This window comes from Garra rufa, chromosome 2 (assembly GCF_049309525.1).
Source record: "Garra rufa chromosome 2, GarRuf1.0, whole genome shotgun sequence".
Taxonomy (NCBI): domain Eukaryota; kingdom Metazoa; phylum Chordata; class Actinopteri; order Cypriniformes; family Cyprinidae; genus Garra; species Garra rufa.
The window spans coordinates 64,119,061-64,134,364 of record NC_133362.1 but is presented as its reverse complement, the minus strand read 5'-3'; the positions used below and the strand labels follow the sequence as shown (position 1 = coordinate 64,134,364).

Below are 15,304 nucleotides of genomic sequence, written 5' to 3'. Positions count from 1 at the left end.
TAGTAGTGAGTTAAAACTACTCTTATTTGATATGGTTATATCATGTATTGAATATTTACACATTTAAATTTAATAAATACAATTTTATTTACTCTAGGAATTGAAGATGGCTTCCAAACACAAAACGCACAGGGCTATGGGCGACGAGGAGTGGATGTCACGCCTGCGAAAGTTTGCTGCTGTAGGGGTCTGGCCTTCTTAGGCAGGAAACAGGCCGGCACCCCGCCAGAAAAAGTGGCATGACCTGTATCTCAAGGTTAGTTCAGATAAAATGATAAGTATACAATCTTTAAACAAAAAGCTACATCATATTGAAAGGAGTTGCATTCTTATGATTCACTGTCAAACAATATAACAGATTGACAAATGCCCAGTGCAGTTGAGGGGACAAATGTCTTTGTTTGGAGGGACACAGACATGTAGTTGTGGATTCCATACAACAAAGGTATCAAAAACGTAATACATTTTTTTCCTAAAATGATGAAGTGTTGGTGTTATTAAAATGTTATTAAACCCTCAGTTATTAAATTAAATTTTCTTTTCTCTTAACCTGTAGTCTTCCGGGTCAGGGTCCTCTTCAGTGACACCAAGTCCCTCATCTGCATCACTTGTTGTTGCATCATTTGCCGCAACACTGGACCAGACAGCAACACCAGGACAGTCAGCAACACCAGGACAGTCAGCAACACCGGGGCAGACAGCAACACCAGGATAGTCAGCAACACCAGGACAGTCAGCAACACCAGGACAGTCAGCAACACCGGGGCAGACAGCAACACCGGGGCAGACAGCAACACCGGGGCAGTCAGCAACACCAGGACAGTCAGCAACACCGGGGCAGACAGCAACACCAGGACAGACAGCAACACCTGGACAACTCACACCCCACAAACCAACTTTGACTATGGCATCAGTAAGTAATGAGGATTTACTGATACTGATATTTACATTTTTAGCATTTCAAAATATATGCATTTTAATTTACATGGCTCCTCTTAATGTGACTTTTTTTTTTTAAACATTTGTTTTTAGTTTATAAAGCCACAGTTCGGTGGGTCTCAGGGTGCTGCTTTAAAGCCAAACTTAAATTTGAGCAGGAAGCATGCAACCAAGGTAATGTAAAGATTTTACAATCATATAATCCATCGTATATTACAGTTGTCTATTATGCACACTTATTATTGTTATGCCTGGGTTTGCTTGTTATGCTCCTGTTATTTTCATTCCATAAAGATATGTTGAAATTATGTGTCATTAATGTAATTCCTAATAAGGACAGATTAACATTATATATAATGTTGTAAACTGTGGTTATATTCTCTCAGCCCATCAGTTGCACTTTCGATTCTTCTGCCATGCCCAGCACTGTCACAAGTGCCATGACAAGAAGGACACCATCGCCTGCCCACAGTCCCAGGATGTTCATTCAAACTGTCTCACCTCTTTCTCTTCCTCCCTTTCCTGTTTCCACAACCCCTTCCTCAATACCATCGGTAGCTGTTGGAGCTGTGAGAAACTCTTCAATTAAGTGATTGTCTTCAAAATGATACTTCAAATTAGCATTCTTTGTGAGTGACTTGCAATCATGTATATATATTTGCCTATTTTTAGGAAATGTCAGATGCCGCCTCCTCCTCTGGTACCTCATCTCCTCCTCCTCCTGTGACCACTGCATCCCTCACTGCCACCTCTTTTTTTGCCACCTCTGCTGCTCCACTGTGGTTGGTCGCTCAGCTCACCCTGCTGCTGACATGGAAACTGCTCCTGGTTTAGAGCCTGGCTGGCTGCCTGCAAAGTTGATGAGGACCATACCACCTCAGGATCAGAAGTGGATTTCATCTGCTCTATGGAAGAACCAGCGGCAGCGCACTGACCTGAAGCTTTGGTATGATCCACCAGAGCCAGCGCTCATTTATCATCAGGCCCCCACTCCAGAGCGTTTTTTTTACACACCGGCTTCTCTTGTGGATGCCATATCACCTTTGGAAGGTCAGGCTGTCCTGTCCTGTGTGTGGAAAACAGCTCACAGGTTATGGAGCCCACAAGAGAGCCCGCCACGTTTTGGATGTTGATAGGTACTACCTGATGATTACGGAGACTCTATGGTGCGGTTCATCTGGTTGTAAAACAAGTTACATTTCCACCAGCAAGACCATCTTGGACCAGCTGGATTTGGCACACAGAATGGAGTTCCGACTGATCCTGACACGAAGGTGAGTATACTGAAATTTTCCTTTGAAATTTACCCTGTGTCACAAACGTTTGTCATTCAAACACATTATACATTAGCTTATTTTAAATGTTTGCCATTTTTGGTCTCTTTTTCACTTTGTTTCTTTATACAGATATGCTTGTGACATGCGGGTGATCCGTTTTCTGAGGGAAAGGACCTTGGGTAATAGCCCCAGCCGCTTGGTCAGGCAGGTGAGGGAAAATCACAGCGAGGAGTGGCTTAAGCGTGTTTGTCGCTACCTTGGCGCATGCTCAGACTTTGTAGCCCAGCCAAGCCTGCTTCCTGTCAAGTTCCCGGACCCTCCTGAGTCAGTGGCTATTCCTTCCCACCGGTGGATGCTGTCTGTTTATGGCAGAGACATCTTAAGCAGGCTGGACCACATCAAAGCCAGTATAACCTCTAACTTTGGCAATATATTAAAAATGGATTCCACAAAAAAGGTAAATATTTTAACTCTTACCACAGTAAAATCCTACCTCACAAACAAAAGTCTAAAATACAACATTAGCAGTAAAGACATGAACAATTTAATTAATGCTTTTGTATATTAAAAAACTGTACTAGTTCAGTATTTTAGAAATAAAAGAAACTTTTATTTGGCCTTTTCTGTGTGATCACAGATCACCAAGAAACTATCAGGCTTTGCCAAGGGGACCGCCTTGTGGCTTACATCTGTGAGCAATGATGTGGGCCAAATCCTGATCAGTGTCCTAACCGCTCAGGAGGGTCCTGCTCTTGACACCATGGCTGCTGATCTCATCCGCAGGTACAGAAATGCTGGTGTGGCTCCTCCTCAGCTTCTCTATGTTGACTGTGAATGTTGTCGGGAGGGCACAGGACAGTCAAAACTAAAACAAAGATTTGGTGGTTGGCCAGACCTGGTTGTAAAGCTTGACATATACCACTTTATGCGGCGACTGGCATCTGGGTGTACAAAGGATGCACATCCTCTTTACCCTGTTTTCATGTCCAGACTGTCAAGCTGCATTTTTGAGTGGGACAGTGGAGATGTTGCCTTGCTGCGTCAAGCTAAGAGGGAACAATTGAAACAAGAACGTGTTCCTGGGATCACTGAAAAACTGGTGGACCAGCAGATCACCAAGGAGGAACTGGCGTTGCACTGCAGAAGGCGGACAAGAGGGGAGCATCAGACGATCTTAATGATTGAGCAGCTTCTTAATGAGCTCATGGGCATAAAGGGCAGAGACTATCTTGGTGTCCCTCTCTTGGACCACGAGAGAATGCAGCACATCTGGCAAATCCAGAAGAAGCATGTGAAGTGCATTCAGGATGAACCAGGTGTCCTCCTGTACACTGTAACTGGCACCACTACCAAGGAGGGCATTGTCTTGCCAAACTACAGATGTGCAAGAGGATCCACATCACTTGAATCGTTCCACTTGCATCTGAACAGGTTCATTCCAGGTCAGTATGAATCACTTTTTATTTATCAGCAAAATTACTTATTTGCAGTTAAACATTTTAACATCATTATTTGTAGTAGTACTACTAGCAGTATCGTTTATTATTATTTATACTATTTATTTATTTATTATTATCCTAGAACAACAGACACAGTCTGTCAAAGAAGCAAACACAACAAGTTAAGCAAAATACATCATCTCTGGGTTCAGGACCTCGTGGCGCTCTGTATGTCTCCCTTATTAAACACACCTGATTAAGATCATTAGCTAGTTAGGAGAGAGCTCCATGAGCTCATCTGGGTGTGTCAGAAAAAGGAGACAGACAAAAATGCAGGGCCGCGTCTTCCAGAGTCATCGTAAGCCTAAGTTGATTGCAACTCTATTGGTTTCAATGCATCTACGTTGTATTAAGGATTGCAACCCTTTTGGTGAAACACAGCCCAGAGCAGGGGGTCCCCAGGATCAGGATTGAAAATCACCAGTGTACTGTGATAGATTTGTATCTTGACCTGTTATTTTTATTAAGCCCGAGATCTCATGTAATAACCATTCCTGTCATTGTGTACTGTGACAGATCTGCCTCTTGACGTGTTACTTTTGCATATCTTGCCCTGCAATCTCTGAAGAAATCGTGGAAACATCTACTTGCCGAATTCAAAAGCCAGCTCCTTCGAGCCGGAATCGAACCAGCGACCTAAGGATAGCCAATGTATCATCTACAGTCCTCCGCTCTACCAGCTGAGCTATCGAAGGCAGGATGACCAAAGGTGGCTTAAGCAGGAAACACCAGATAGGTTTGTGGTGTCTTGGGGTACAACGGTAGCTTGGCTGAATCCAGGTCAGACGGTTGCATGTTCCAATCATATGGAGTTAGAATTGTTGCATAATTCCAAATAAATACATTATGATCCACAAATAAATGTAAAGCGATTGACAAAAACAATCATATACACAAAATAAATAGAATGAGATCCACAAATAAATCTTAGAGTTCCACAAACATGAATTATATTCACAAGTAAAAAAATTTGAATTGCAAATAAAAAACATACTCACAAATATATTTTTTTAATCCTACAAACACAAATTCGACCTGCATTTATATGTGAATCGCGTACTGTGCATTTATAGATCGCTACTCGTATTTGTGGATTGCTCTCTGTGCATTTGTAAATCACTGCGCGTATTTGTGAATTTTGAAACATTTCAAACGTCAAGACGCAAACTAATCCACAAATGCATGGACTCCACCCACCTTTTACTTAAGGTTTCCCCTTACGGTCACCGTATAAAAACGTGATTGGTTGGAGCATGCAACGATTGGTCAGACCCACGTGGCCGGTATCTGATTGGCTTAAGTAAAAGGTGGGTGGAGTCCATGCATTTGTGGATTAGTTTGCGTCTTGACCTCACAGTCTATGGTCTTGACGCTTGAAATGTTTCAAAATTCACAAATATGCGCAGTGATTTACAAATGCACAGAGAGCAATCCACAAATACGAGTAGCGATCTATAAATGCACAGTACGCGATTCACATATAAATGCAGGTCGAATTTGTGTTTGTAGGATTAAAAAAATATATTTGTGAGTATGTTTTTTATTTGCAATTCGAATTTTTTTACTTGTGAATATAATTCATGTTTGTGGAATTTATTTGTGGATCTCATTTTATTTATTTTGTGTATATGGTTGTTTTTGTCAATCGCTTTACATTTATTTGTGGATCATAATGTATTTATTTGGAATTATGCAACAATTCTAACTCCATACAATCACATCAGTTGATCTCTTCTTGACATCCATAGTATAAAGTCTACAGCCCTTTACCGTGACTGATTTGCAAATTGAATCAAAGCAATTAAGCAAGGAACGCCGACTTGTTTTCTTGACCTCGTGGCTGCGACAGAGTGCGCCTGACCCCGGATCGGGAGGTTGCGTGTTCCAATTATGTTGAGGTCAAGCGAACTGTTCTTGACTTTGTGAGTGTAAAGACTAGCGGATTTGCATAGTTTATCAAAGTGCTTTAGCATGAAACACTAAATAATTTTTCCGCTATCTTGTAGTGCAACGGTAGAGTGTCTGGCTCCAAATCACCTTGAGGTCAGACGATCTGTTTTTGATCTCCTGAGTATAAAGTCCAACATCAAGAGTGTTCCTTGAGCACCGTATATTTACTGATTTGCATTCTGTGTCAAGGCGGTTAAGCAAAATACATCACCTCTGGGTTCAGGACCTTGTGGCGCAACGGTAGCGCGTCTGACTCCAGATCAGAAGGTTGCGTGTTCAAATCACGTCGGGGTCACGTGATTTCTTGTTGACTTCTAATGTGAAAAGAAGTCCTGTCGTTGTGTGCTGCAATGGTTTCCAATCCCACCGCTCTGTATGTCTCCCTTATTAAACACACCTGATTAAGATCATTAGCTAGTTAGGAGAGAGCTCCATGAGCTCATCTGGGTGTGTCAGAAAAAGGAGACAGACAAAAATGCAGGGCCGCGTCTTCCAGAGTCATCGTAAGCCTAAGTTGATTGCAACTCTATTGGTTTCAATGCGTCTAAGTTGTATTAAGGATTGCAACGCTTTTGGGAAACACAGCCCAGAGCAGGGTGTCCCCAGGATCAGGATTGAAAATCACCAGTGTACTGTGATAGATTTGTATCTTGACCTGTTATTTTTATTAAGCCTGAGATCTCATGTAATAACCATTCCTGTCATTGTGTACTGTGACAGATCTGCCTCTTGACGTGTTACATTTGCATATCTTGCCCTGCAATCTCTGAAGAAATCGTGGAAACATCTACTTGCCGAATTCAAAAGCCAGCTCCTTCGAGCCGGAATCGAACCAGCGACCTAAGGATAGCCAATGTATTATCTACAGTCCTCCGCTCTACCAGCTGAGCTATCGAAGGCAGGATGACCAAAGGTGGCTTAAGCAGGAAACACCAGATAGGTTTGTGGTGTCTTGGGGTACAACGGTAGCTTGGCTGAATCCAGATCAGACGGTTGCATGTTCCAATCACATCAGTTGATCTCTTCTTGACATCCATAGTATAAAGTCTACAGCCCTTTACCGTGACTGATCTGCAAATTGAATCAAAGCAATTAAGCAAGGAATGCCGACTTGTTTTCTCTACCTCGTGGCCGCGACAGAGTGCGCCTGACCCCGGATCGGGAGGTTGCGTGTTCCAATTATGTTGAGGTCAAGCGAACTGTTCTTGACTTTGTGAGTGTAAAGACTAGCGGATTTGCATAGTTTATCAAAGTGCTTTAGCATGAAACACTAAATAATTTTTCCGCTATCTTGTAGTGCAACGGTAGAGTGTCTGGCTCCAAATCACCTTGAGGTCAGACGATCTGTTTTTGATCTCCTGAGTATAAAGTCCAACATCCAGAGTGTTCCTTGAGCACCGTATATTTACTGATTTGCATTCTGTGTCAAGGGGGTTAAGCAAAATACATCACCTCTGGGTTCAGGACCTCGTGGCGCAACGGTAGCGCGTCTGACTCCAGATCAGAAGGTTGCGTGTTCAAATCACGTTGGGGTCATGTGATTTCTTGTTGACTTCTAATGTGAAAAGAAGTCCTGTCGTTGTGTGCTGCAGTGGTTTCCAATCCCACCGCACTGTATGGCTGCGTCCGAAATCGCCTACTTCTCTACTATATAGTAGGGGAAAGCAGTAGGCAAGCGAATAAGTATGTCCGAATCCTTAGTATTTATAAAAGAGTAGGCGAGAATTAGTAGGCGAATGCACTAATTCTCACGAGATTCGGGTGTACATCTACTTAAAGTGCGTCCGAATATGCCTACTTACCTACTATATAGTAGGAAAAAAGAGTATGTGAAGAAAGAAGTACGTTCGAAACCTCAGTATTCATAAAAGAGTAGGCCAGAAATCCCCGGATGTCCTACTGCTTCAGCTCAGATTCTGAAGTCTTTCATCGATGGATACTTTTCAATCCCAGGAGGCCAAAACGTCATCATCGAATGTGATTGAGAACCGCAATGAAGGTGTTTACAAATGTGAGTATTACAAACCAAAACACGGTTCCCTGTCTTAAAAATCATATTTGTTGAGCTACTTTATCGTAAACTGTTGATTTGCATAAGGTGCCAAGATGTTATACAGTAGCCTATGCTATAGTATATTTGTGATTTCGCTGTTAAAACATGTTTTATGACGTATAGCGAACATTAAACTCCAGGAAATACACGTACGTCTTCAAAAGCGGATTTACATAAAACATACATTTTAAAGACATTAATGTCTACTTAACAAATGACAGGAAAATGTTCTAGAGCACATCACAACACGAAACTTCTGAGTAAGTGATGGACGCCATGTGAGAATTCACTGTCACTGCTTTACATTAATGTAAATATAGTAGGCCTAACTGAACTTCAAACTCATTTCAAACAGAGCTATAACAGAACTTTTCTGATTCTTGATTTATGTGCCTTTGTTGCAGATCTTTTGTGGTGGAGCAGGACCTGAAAGGAAAGGTGACTGCAGCTTTTTTGGGGAAAAGAAAAATTGATCATTTTGTAACTTCCAATACAAAGATCTAATGACATTGTGCTGTTAAAATGACAGCTTTTGTAATATATTTGTGCATCTTTTTATGATCTGAAATGTCTGCAGACTGGTGTGTGCAGTAAGAAAGGATAAATCCACAGAAGCATCCTGGAAATGGTCTAGTGCCATCGATGAGACCCTCCATCACTCCACCTGCCCTTTGCCTCATCTGGACCAGATGTTGCAGTGGTCTCTTCATCCTCAGTAGAAAAAGACTAAAAGACCAATATGTTTAAATAAAGCTTTGTTCCATGTGTATTTATTTATGTTCATGGTTACTTTTATTATTTTACTAATTTATTCATGTTTCCTGATGTTGTCAGTAAATAAAATATAAGATTTTCATAAGCGTATGCATTTATTCATTACTTCATAGAAAAAAAAACATTATGCTTGTTTAACTAGAAATATCATTAATTATTACTTTTCATTATTATCATTATCATTATTATTATTATTATTAACTCAGGGAAAGACTTAAGTATCTTTAACAAAGAACAATCATGACAGAAAACATAACTATAATAGGTTTGCATACATAGTACAAGATACAGAAAAAAATATTAAATATATTTGAATATTCATAAAATCGAAATTTATTAAAAATCGCATTTGTTGTTTTTGTTATTTATTATTATTTTAAGTTTCAGGGATGAAAGGACAGAGAAATTCAGCAAGAAAAAGGAAAACAAATTAGATCTAAGCTAGTTTTGCACAATTTTGCCCATTAACATATTCAAGACAACAAATTTTGGGCTTTTAGTCATTTTAGTATTGTTAAAAATATAAAAACTTCAATCAATCCAAAATAAGCAAATTTCATCAACATCAAAATGTTTACAGATAGATGAATTAAATCCGTCGCCCATATCATTTCATGTTGCGCTTGTTATAACGTCATAGGTCACATGATAACGTCAACATGGCGGAACGCATCCATACTCAACGAGATTTGGCTGTTGAGTAGGTACTCTTTTAGCGCTCGTTAAGTAAGTACTTATTGAAATTAAGTACCTACTCATTGAGTAGGCGATTTCGGACGCAGCCGCTGTGAAGATCTGCCTCGTTCATTCTATTCAGCACATCTATCAAAGGTAAGTTACTGTATTTATATATATTACCTTATAGGTTAAGTTTTTGGTGCAGTTAATAAACTGCGGTAAAGTTAGTTTCATATTCGCACATTCGGGCTTCCGCGTTCAATAACTTTCTAAATATATGTCCAATAAAGTATTTTTTTGCTAATTCTGTTGAGCGACATAATTGTCAACCTACTACATTTTTCACAATCGACCAAAATGGCCAAGTATTGTTTTAATGGCATACTTACTTGCGAACGTCCACTGAATGTCAAACGTATTTTGGCAAACAAGATAGGGGCCGTCTAAAAAGTTGCAATTTTTTTTCTAATTGTGTGGAAACAGACAACTACATTTTAGCCAACTACAGATGTACCAGCAAACAACATTATTTCTTGTAATGCTATAGATTTTCCTTCAGCAACAATAAAAAATTGCATTATAATAATTGTGTTTGAAAAGAATTTAAAAAATCATGTAGCCTACATGAATTGTAATTTGTGAACAAGATAAGTGGCAAATTACCTGTAATCACCTGAACATAGTTAATGTCTTAATTTTACAACTGTTTTTACTAATTTATTTGCCTTAAAATGAACAAGAACTGTGTTGGTTTTAACAATAATATGATTTATTTTAAAAGGTTTTGAAAGCATGGATCAGCTGCTCCAAAGCAAGTTGGAACATCTTGTCTGGACCCGACAGAAAATACTAGAGCCCATGTCTTGCTGTTTTATTCACTTCTGTTTCTCTGATTTAAAGTGTGATAAAGACTTAACAGTGTAACAGTGTTCTACAGGTATTCAGTTAAAAGAACGGCTAACCTTTTATGTGTTCCTGTTGTGTGACAAATGCATTTCATATTAAACTCTCACAATATTACAATTGACGTGCATTGATTGATGTTTACAGTCCTGCAAAATATCACTGTCCATAGTACTGAATTCATCAGGTTATTGACTAGTACTCAGAAAACATGAGAGCAAACAGGGTTTTATTTTGGGTGAACATTTCAAAAACAAGTGGAAAAACTTGATGATTTATAAGTAATTTGTGTCTCACATATATATTCAGTTTGTATCATCACTGTGTTTTATGGGATTCTTTAATGATACATCATCCAGTACAATAACTTTTGAAAAGAAGGTCACAATGATCTAAAATAAGTTGCTAAATATTCATTTTATTCTAAAGACCATACTACAAGTCTTTAATGTTCAACTATTTGCTCTAGTTGTTTAATTTCTATCATCAATGTATTCTGTGGGGTTCTTCAATGAAAAGAAGTCACTTTCCAGGTCACACCACTTTAAAACAAGTGGCTAAATATGTAGGCTATTCGACTGTCTTCGACATTTTAGAATTTTTCAAAGTATTTGCTCTAAATGAACCATTTCTAACATCTCTGTATTCAATGTATTCAAATTTATTCACAACTTTTGAAAAGTGGCTCACATTGTTACAAAACTAGTTGCTAAACATTTATCTGATCCTGCACAACATTTTATTGGTAGATGTTCAATATGTACCATAATTTAATGGGTTTCTTCATTGACACAACTTCCATCAAAATATTACATTATCTACATTTGTTTATTACTGTAATGCCTGAAAATAGTAATTTCTTTAATTTTTGGATTTATTTATAGAGGAATTATTTGCTTCAGAACTTCATACCCATTATGAGCAATGTACAGTTTCACATTAAACCTTCAATGTGTCTGTAATAGTTATTGAATAACTATTAAGTTTTAAGTTACAAAGTAAGCTAAGCATTAAGCCTCAAATGATTTTTCATTTTTTCATTTTTAGAAAAAAAATTGGCTATGTTTTTATGCCATGGCGCTGTCCAAGTCTGTGGTGCTGAAAGATCCTAACTGCACCTTAACGTTTCTGTAAAGTTTTGGTGGTTATCCAAGTTAACCCCAAACCACTTAAATGTGATTAAGCACACTCCAAAGAATACACTACACCATGGAGATAGACATATTTCTTGCATTTAACATTTTGAGCTATAGAGAGATCTCAACAAACAGCTCCAAAACTTGTTCAAAATGCAGTGTTCCTGCAGTCTGGCCACGTTACCACGGCCAGATAAATTACTATTTTTAGAATTTTTGCATTGTAATTAGTAAAGAGCCATTTTAGGTGTTTTCTTTCTGCATTTTGTAGATTCTAAATAAAAAGTAAACTAACAAAAGATCAGCTGTCACAATTTCTTCTCCCTCACAAATCCAAGCGTGCTTACTAAAAACTGCATCACATAAAAGGCCAGCAGAAGACAAGCACTATATGAAACATAAACAGAATACAAAAATATTTAAATAAAAAATGTATTTCTATAACATATCAAATAGATAATACATATTTATTACAATGTAAACACACTTTCAGCATAAGCTCCTCTAACTGAACAGCTTATAAACACAAATCACAAATCCATGGTTGTTCTTCTAGTGGCATATTAATGTTGAGGCACTGAACATGAAACCACCTCTGGAATCTGGAAGGAAAGAGGATATGCTGTTATATTTATTTAAAAAGTTTTGAAATTATTAAATGTAGTTGTGAAAACACATGTCTTCCCTTAACACACATAGTCAACAGGCAGAAATGGCATAGTGAAAACCTGTATGCATTGCCAAATTGTTGGCCGCTCCTTGGGTGTTATTAATGCTGTCAGAATTGTTTGGCAACTCTTCCAGCACCTGGCCAATCTAGGAGGACAGCAGTGGAAATGAATAGACACAGTCTCACATGGGAAAAGGTGAGGACAGTTAATGTAAACCCATTCTCCCTCAACATTTACTAGCATCACAAAGACACCGCAGCTAGAACCATCCTCATGAAATGAATGTTGGATTGTGTCAGGTTTCCACTTAGTGTTCACCAAGTCTTCTGCTCCATACTTATTTCTTCTCATTTGGAAAAATTCTGTTTTTGAAAAATGCAGTGTGTGTATTAATGGTGGTCTTAAGCAACACCAACTATACTAATATACCATTATTAGCATATTGGAGCTAAACATAACTTTTTATAATAAACTATCATACCCAATCTTGTTTGCATGTCTGTTTGGCTTGTTTCATTTCATTTGTTCCACTTTTAGTGTCAAGTAGAGGAGCAGAGAGAGCGGTCAACGCCACGTCAGGAGCAGAGAGAGCGGTCACCGCCGTGTCCGGAGCAGAGAGCCGGTCACCGCCGCGTCCGGAACAGAGAGAGCGGTCAACGCCGCGTCAGGAGCAGAGAGAGCGGTCACCGCCGCATCCGGAACAGAGAGAACGGTCAACGCCGCGTCAGGAGCAGAGAGAGCGGTCACCGCCGCGTCAGGAGCAGAGAGAGCGGTCACCGCCGCGTCAGGAGCAGAGAGAGCGATCACCGCCGCGTCCGGAGCAGAGAGCGCGGTCACCGCCGCGTCAGGAGCAGAGAGAGCGGTCACCGCCGCGTCAGGAGCAGAGAGAGCGATCACCGCCACGTCCGGAGCAGAGAGAGCGGTCACCGCCGCGTCCGGAGCAGAGAGAGCGGTCAACGCCACGTCAGGAGCAGAGAGAGCGGTCAACGCCACGTCAGGAGCAGAGAGAGCGGTCACCGCCGTGTCCGGAGCAGAGAGCCGGTCACCGCCGCGTCCGGAACAGAGAGAGCGGTCAACGCCGCGTCAGGAGCAGAGAGAGCGGTCACCGCCGCATCCGGAACAGAGAGAACGGTCAACGCCGCGTCAGGAGCAGAGAGAGCGGTCACCGCCGCGTCAGGAGCAGAGAGAGCGGTCACCGCCGCGTCAGGAGCAGAGAGAGCGATCACCGCCGCGTCCGGAGCAGAGAGCGCGGTCACCGCCGCGTCAGGAGCAGAGAGAGCGGTCACCACCGCGTCAGGAGCAGAGAGAGCGATCACCGCCGCGTCCGGAGCAGAGAGAGCGGTCACCGCCGCGTCCGGAGCAGAGAGAGCGGTCAACGCCACGTCAGGAGCAGAGAGAGCGGTCAACGCCACGTCAGGAGCAGAGAGAGCGGTCACCGCCGTGTCCGGAGCAGAGAGCCGGTCACCGCCGCGTCCGGAACAGAGAGAGCGGTCAACGCCGCGTCAGGAGCAGAGAGAGCGGTCACCGCCGCGTCAGGAGCAGAGAGAGCGGTCACCGCCGCGTCAGGAACAGATGAACAAGCAGACACAAGACAAGACTCATAACACTTAATGCTCCACTCAGACACAGACTTGAGCTGCCAATCAATCTGGGGGTTATGTTTGGTGAGCCAGGGGTGTCCTAAAACAATGGGTGCATGAGGGGAGTCCAGGATGTAGAGGGGGGTGCTCTCACGGTGGTTGCCAGACACCGTGAGAGTGATGGGTTCCGTGACGGAGGTGATGGGAGGGAGGGTCTGGCCATTGAGTGCGTGGACGGCGATGGTCTCGGTGAGGGATCGGACAGGTATGTGATGAAGAAGTGCAAAAGAAGAATCCATAAAATTACCCTCAGCTCCCGAATCCAGCAGTGCAGTGCAGGTCGTGATGCTGCCATCCTAGTCTAACTGGGAGGAGCGTTGAGGTGGCGGTGGATGAGGACTTTGCAGCGGAGATCCCACCCGACAGTAGCCTCATACTTACTGCCGGGCTGGCCCTTTTACCGGGCAGCTAAAGGCGTAGTGGCCAGCCGCCCCGCAGTAAAGGCAAAGGCCATGAGATCTCCGCCTCTCCTTCTCCTCCCAGCTGAGTCGGGCCCGACCCACCTGCATGGGCTCGGGATCGTTGAAGGGGGCGACCGCGTTGTTGCCGCTGGCTCGAGGTGGAAGTCCCTCCCCAGGGGGAAGCCGAGCGGGCATCCACCGCCGCTCGGCTCGGGAGAGTCGAGCATCTACCCGCAGTGCCAGATCAATGATGCCGTTGAGATCTGCGGGTAGTTCCAGGGCGTAGATCTCCTGTTGAACGCGGTCAGCCAGCCCATGCAGGAACATATCCGCCTGCGCCGCCTCGTTCCACTGACACTCAGCCGCCAGGGTGCGAAAGGCAATGGAGTAATCAGAAACGGATCTCCCCCCCTGTCGGAGATCCGTCAATTGCCGCGCGGCTTCTCTTCCGGTGGCCGCGCGGTCAAACACCCTCCTCATTTCATCGGCAAGTGTCGTGAATGAGGCACAACATGGATCCTGGTTCTCCCACACCGCCGTGCCCCACAGGGCCGCCTTCCCCGTTAACAGGGTGAGCGCGAACGCCACCTTGCTCTCCTCACTAGGGAACGTGCGTGGTTGCAGCGTGAAATGCATGGAGCACCTAGTGAGGAAAGCTCGGCAGAAGCTCGGCTCACCGCTGTACAGCTCGGGTGGGGGAAGGCGGGGCTCCGGTTGATGAGCCGCCCCTGCTGGTTCGAAATGGGCGGCTGGAGCGATAGGAGCGGGCGGCGTGGGTGGCGCAGGGGACAATGATACCTGATGTAATTAAGCACAAATAAACAAACAAAAGGCCAACACGGCACAAAACTAAACATAAACTGAAACACAAAATAAACAAGATCAAGAACAGAATCAAAGCCAGGAATTCAGGAACACAAAAGAACATCAAAAACACAAGACAATGCAGCCAGCATGAGTAGTGGGAAATGAGTGTTCTTATAGACCAGATGTGATTGTGAACAGGTGTGCGTGTAATCAGTGATAACAACTAGACAGGAGTGTACAATTAGGGATGTGTGTGCAGGGAAGGGAAAACAGCGACCTCAGGTGGCTGAGGGGAGCCCCCACAGCCCAGATCATGACATGTTGTGTATATTTTTTTTTTCCATTCCATCAGATAACATTTTAAGCTGTCATATGGTCGTGTTACAACGTGCCCCTCAGATGTTACAATGTACCCCACCTACGGGGCATGTTGTCACGTTACACTTCCTTTCTTTTGAGGTAAATTACGAAAAACGTATACACTGTAAATATGAAACAAAGCAATATATTTGTACTAGACAAGTGTGAAAATAATGTGGATTAAAGTTTTACTCTGAACACCAAGTGGATTTACAT

The 15,304-nt window shown here is 42.5% G+C and overlaps 4 non-coding genes across 4 annotated transcripts; 2 read left to right on the top strand and 2 right to left on the bottom strand.

Annotated features, from left to right (window-relative positions):
* Positions 1 to 4,323: 4,323 nt before the first annotated feature.
* On the bottom strand, positions 4,324 to 4,410 carry trnay-gua (transfer RNA tyrosine (anticodon GUA)). Its single transcript is given in 2 exon segments — positions 4,324 to 4,359; positions 4,374 to 4,410. It is a non-coding gene; the product is annotated as a tRNA-Tyr (tRNA).
* A 1,478-nt stretch (positions 4,411 to 5,888) lies between these two features.
* Positions 5,889 to 5,960, top strand: trnaw-cca (transfer RNA tryptophan (anticodon CCA)). The gene has a single exon. It is a non-coding gene; the product is annotated as a tRNA-Trp (tRNA).
* A 517-nt stretch (positions 5,961 to 6,477) lies between these two features.
* trnay-gua (transfer RNA tyrosine (anticodon GUA)) lies at positions 6,478 to 6,564 on the bottom strand. Its single transcript is given in 2 exon segments — positions 6,478 to 6,513; positions 6,528 to 6,564. It is a non-coding gene; the product is annotated as a tRNA-Tyr (tRNA).
* Positions 6,565 to 7,129: 565 nt separating this feature from the next.
* trnaw-cca (transfer RNA tryptophan (anticodon CCA)) lies at positions 7,130 to 7,201 on the top strand. Its single transcript has one exon. It is a non-coding gene; the product is annotated as a tRNA-Trp (tRNA).
* Positions 7,202 to 15,304: the final 8,103 nt, after the last annotated feature.